Genomic DNA, 5,967 nt, shown 5'->3' with positions numbered 1-5,967 from the left:
TCTCCTTGCCCCTTCCCCAAGAGATCAGGCCAAATGCTGTTCAGCAGCTCTTGCATCAGACTTGAGTTTGTACTTCATTATGATATAAATGAGTCATAGAAGGAAATGCTCTTAATGAAAGCTCACATTTATTGGCCTTTTATGATCTGCATTTCATTCTGAGTGCTTTATATGTATTTATTCATTAATCTGCTCAATCACCTTGCGAAGTGGGTACTATTATTTTCCCCCTTCACAGATGAGGAAACTGGGTCTCACGGAGTCTAACTTGTCCAAGGGGCACACAGATAGTAAGTGGTAGTGGCAAGACCTGCACTCAGGAGTCTGGCTCTGAAGCCTGCACTGGTACCCACTGTCATAATGCTCGTCTTCACGGTATTGGCTGATTTGAAGGTAACCACAACATTTATTTACTTATTTTTTTTTCCAGAAGAATGATTCAGCAATTTTCAGAGATTTGGCAGACTCTTTTTTTTTTTGACATTCATTGAAACTTTTATCTATTCATATTCATTGACATTTTACTGTGTAAAGAGAACTTATAAGTGCTAAGTAAGCTATAACTCATGCTTTCAAGGAATTTATATCGAGTGGGAGCATAAGAGAAATATCCAGATAACGTAGGTGCAGAAGATTAGAAAGAACACGAGAATGGGATGAGTGTGAGCTCTAGAGATTCGCAAGGTGATTGAGCAGATTAATGAATAAATGCATATAGAGCACTCTGGAGATTCTCAAGATTTACAGTCACAGATGGGCAGTACAAGTGGATAGGGCTATACTGGGGGAGGTGACAGTCATTTCAGGAGGAGGAAAGAATATAAACCAAAAAATGGAGGCGGTGAGCTATGCATTTTGAGCAAAGCACAGGGTGATGGTGAGAGAACAGTAGGAAATAAATCTGGTTGAGTCAAACTTTGGAGAGCCCTGAATAATAAGTAGACTAGGAAGTTTTGTCTGTTTCATTTTATTTTTAAATAGGTGGTGTCAGGGAGCCATTGGTAGCATTCAAAGTGCTCAGGTCTCTTGCCTTCTTCTTCCTCTCCAGCTAGGCCCTATCTCTCTCTACTCCCTTTCTGCTGTACTTCTTGAAACTCTTGCCTAGATACTTTGTCTGAAATTCAGATTCTTCTAAATCCACGGCAACCCGATTTCTGCCCCATCATTGTACTTGGAACTGCCTTATCAAGCACACAAGTGACATTCTTGCTGCCACTTTGTAGTCCCTATCATGCTGACACACTGGCTGTTCCTCCCTCACTGTCTTTTCTTGGTTGGCTTCCATAACCCAGCACTTCCCTGGATTTCATCCAACATCTCTCTTTTCCTTAGCAGCCTTATCTCCCTCTGCCCAGCCCTACCTATCTGTGTGCCTGGGGGATCTGACATTTGTAAGACTCTTAACAGACACTAATAATCATCTGGCCTCTACTGGTAAGTGTTCTCTTTAGAATTTGGATTACTCAATGCCTCTTTGTCCCCGACTTTGAGCCCCAGTACCTATTCAAGGCAACAGGCACTATTCATTCAACTTCCTATTATTATGCCAATATCTCTCTACTCTTAGCTTGGCTGAAACCAAGTTAGCCATTTCCCTTGTCACCCTTCTTTGGCTCACACAGAAACTAATGTACATTTAGATCCATCTTCTGAGATCTGGTGTCCTCAGCCTACAAGTAAGTCTTCGAGTATCTTTGCTTCCTATTGGTTGGCTTTGCATATCCAGTAAGTCCCTTCTGTCCAGGCCCTCCTCCTCAGACAGTGGCCTTCTCATCTCATCAGGCTAATCCATCTAGAGCACTAGGGTTCCAGAGGGAAAGACAGGGCACAGTCAAGCTGGGTAATTGCAGAGTGTAATAAAGGGATTGTCACAAAGGTGCAGGTGGGGTTTCAGAAAGTCAACGAGGTATGGGGCAGTGCCTAGGGCTGTAACAGTGGGGAGTCACTGCTACCCCGAGGCCTAAGGGTCCAGGGAAGGGAGCAGTTACTGGACCCCAGAGAGAGCTGTGTATGACAGGAGCTGTGGCCTTAGGGAGAGGAGCAGAGACTACTGTGGCACAACAGGGAAGGAGCTGGGGCAATAAAAATCCTGATTCGCTTCCCTCCTTTCCTTCCTCTAGTGCCTCCCAAGGAAGCTAGGGGATACAGTCCATACAGGTCAGCCTCCTGGGCACAGAGCAGGGCAGGGACAGTGGGGAGTAAACCTGGAGGAGCAAAAGGAGGATATGAATGTACACAGCCTGTACCACTTTTGCCTCGTCATTCAGCTGAGGGATTTGCCATGACTTCTCATTCCATATTGGGTCAATTCGGCCTTCTCCCTTCCAAATTTATAGAGAACAGGCATTGTACTCACATATAATGGTATCCTTACTCTGTGTGTCTGTTTGATGTATTGTATATGTTATATACGTTTAAAAATCCTTGTCATTTATTTATGTTACTCTGATATCCAAGTCAATGAGATTTTGTGCTTCTGGGGATGAGCATCACCCCAAGCCTCTCCTGTGCAGTCTGGCAGCCTGTGATGAAAGTGGTAATCACTTGGCTGGTACTGAGATGGCAAGTGGATCCCCTCCCTGCTGAGAGCACATACTAAGAAGGCTCTGATAGAGTGATAAGAGCCCAGGCTCTTTAGAATTTGGATTTTGAGCAAAATCTAGAGAGACTGGGTTAAAACGCCAACTTTGCCAGTTATTAACTGGACTGTGTTTCACCTCTCTGAGTCTGTCTTTTGTCATTTGTAAAATGGGGAGGATTTTTATAGTGCTTTTCTGTTATAAGGATTAAATGAGATAATACATGTAAAGAGATTGGCATAGCATTGGTGCTCAAGTAGGGAAAGTGACTGATTTTTACCCACCATGAATCACATGTCTGGCATGTAGGAAGTACATGATAACTTTTCTATCTTGACTGGTGCTGAGGCCCTTTGAGGATTTGGGAGCTGATGATGTTAGTGGGTTCTGAGGTAGTTAATGCTCCCTCTCCACATCTTTGCCAGACTGAAGTTTTTCAAAGGGGATCCTGCGTCAGTAATCCACTCAACACTCAACACTCACACCAGTGGCCTCTTTGCCTGAGGCTCTGTTATGCTTCAGTTTGAAGGCTACAGTGGAGAATCTCCTGTCACATTTCCTTCCCATGTCCTGGTTTACACTGCCCTCTGGTGGGTGCTTATGGGACAAGCATGTTAAATGAGGGTTTTGTGGTGACTTTTTCTTGACATTGGGGAAGAAAGGGACTGTTTGTAGTGCTCCTGGGGGTAGAAATAGTGTTTAAGACCCCCGTTCTCAATTTAGTTTGCAACTCTGAGATTTACCAAAGACAAGAGGCTTTTTGCCATGTCCCTGACTTCTGAGCCATGAAATAATGTCATCCTTCTAGGCTCAAGTTTCTTTTTATAACAGGCAATTTGTGACCGGCCAACACCCAAAAGGAACACGGTAAAGTTTGATATCATTCTAATACCTGGGTACCTAATTCTTAGAGTTGACCCAGCTGCTCCCAAGGGTCTCGGGTCTCAGGAGACATCAGAGCCCAAGAGAGACCCAGAATGGACCCTCCCTATCCGGCGCCTGAAGTAGCCTGCTCTGTCCACCCGCTTCCACCACCCTGCCTTTTGTCTGTTGTCCCTTCTCACAGTTGAGCTCATGGTCAGTGAACACAAAGTGGGGTCCCACAGGCTGGAGGGGATCAATGAGGGCTTATGTCCAGCACACCTTCTGCTGACTTTGCTGTGGAAACTGCTAGAAGCATACGCCTTTTACCATTAAGTTGCATCATGAAATTGTCACTATGCAATCATTTTTGACCTACAAAAACAGCAATTTCATATGGTTCAATGTAATGCTTAGGCATCTACACCCTGTATATGCCAGTGGTGGCCCTGGAGTCCTAAGTTCCCAGGCTCATTCAGACCCAGGCTCATGGCACATCAGGATCCTGGACTGTTGAGCTTCAAGTAGGGCCCTAAGGCCCTAGAGAAGGTCGAGTTAACCTCAAGGACCCGGGACAGGCTCCACTCCCGGCATTAGGCCCTTCTATTCCTGTGTGGGTTCCATGGTGACCTCTAGGCCAGGCTTGATTTGCGGTGTACAACCACGGGAGGAGCCATCAGCACCACCCCAGGTGGCAAGGGAGCCCTGGACAAGCCCTCGTTTGGAGCTAGACACAGAGTTTTCTGGGAGCTTCATGAGGCCTTGAGCTTCTGGACTTACCTAGCACCCCTCCACCTCACCCTCACCTCTGCTGCCCAACTCCAGCAGCCTGGCTGCTGCATATGGGAAACTTCCACCTTCAACTCTGGGATTCACACGCCAGCCCTGTAATCCCTAGACTGACAGATAGATCTTGATGTCTTGGAACCTGGTGCAGGTTAGGGACCTGGTCTCTTTCCTCTCAGGAGGATGCAAACAGGAGTGGGAGGGTCTCAGTTCAGATCATTTTAACATCCGTCTGTCCATCCATTTATCTATTAATTAAATGAATGAGTATTGAGTGCTTATATGTGCCAGGCACTGTGCTAGGTACTTGGTGTAATAGCAGTGAACAAAACAGACAAAAATCTCTGCCCTCCTGGCATTGCTATAATGGGTCATGCCACTAATAACTGTGCTGTTGCTCCACTAATATTTCTATTACCATGGAATAATTAAACATATAAAATGTGTTTTTCTTAAATTTTAATAAGAAATATCCAGGATATAATGTTAAATAAAAAAGAGTGAGAGAAAATTGTATAGGTATTTTAGTTCCAATTCTGTTAACATATATGTGCATAGAGAAAGGAAAGGTGGGAAATATCCCCTAAATACTAGTAGTGGTGTGGCAGACTGTATTTTCTAAGGTGACCACAAGATCCCCCATCCCCTAGGCTCTTCATACAATGTGACCTTGATTTCTCCCATGGAGAGGTGTGGTCAAAATTTCCTCTCCCTGCATCCATGACGGTACAGCTTCTGCCTGGTCTTCCTGGGATGCTCTTATTTGGAATGCCAGACGCTGTGAGAAAGCACATGGAAAAGCCATGTGTAGGTGATGTGGCAAAGCCCCAGCTGAAGTCTCAGCTGATGAACAATACAAGTCACCAGACATATGAGTGAGGAAGTTCCAGCCACTTTCTGATTGCAACTGTCTTAGACTAGCCAACCCCCAGAATCAGGAGATAATAATGATGGTTGTTTAAAGTCACAGAGTTTGGAAGTGATTTTTTGTACAGCAATAGATATTCAAAGAAAGTGGTTTATCTGGATTGTGGGACTATGAGTATTAACACTACTTTTCTATATTTTCCAAGGTTTCTACAATGATCATTTATTTTATAATCAGTAAAAAATTGTTATTAAAAATAAAAACAGTATAAATTTTTTCACTTCTCTTAGGGAGAAATTAGACTTGAATTTGATCTGAGGGGCTTAAACTAGTCTTGGAGAAGGTACCGGTAAGGATTAGTAAAACAAATTCAAGTTGGTATGATGGAAAGAGTGGTAGATTTGGAGTGAGGAAATTCGGGAATGAATCTCAGTTTTCTGGGTGACCTTGAGCAAACCCTTGCTCGTATTCAGCTTTCTATTTTGAAAAATGCAGCTGGCTGCTTAATTAAGATATCATCCACCAGGGTGCCTGGCCCAGAAAAGGCGCTATGTAAATGGTAGGTGATCCTGTCTAATCAATACCAATTATAAATGGACATCTGCAAGCTTTGTGGAGGACTCGTCCTTCACAGCCACCAGAGGCTACAGTTCCAATAATGAAATTTGATCGGGGGAGAGCCACAACTGTTCAAAAAAAAAGTCCAGAAACACTGAGCAACTTTTCCAGTGGTCCCTGCCCACAACGCCCAGCCATAGCTGGGGTCTCTAGCTCTGCTCCTCTCCGAAGACTCCATCACAAGCAGAGGACCAGAGAGCTTCAAGATGCAGAGGGAGGAGGACCCGGAAGCTCGGCTGCGTGGGACGCGGTGCG

This window comes from Pteropus medius, unplaced genomic scaffold (assembly GCF_902729225.1).
Source record: "Pteropus medius unplaced genomic scaffold, Ma_sr-lr_union100, whole genome shotgun sequence".
Classification (NCBI taxonomy): domain Eukaryota; kingdom Metazoa; phylum Chordata; class Mammalia; order Chiroptera; family Pteropodidae; genus Pteropus; species Pteropus medius.
Note: the sequence above shows the minus strand (reverse complement) of the source record.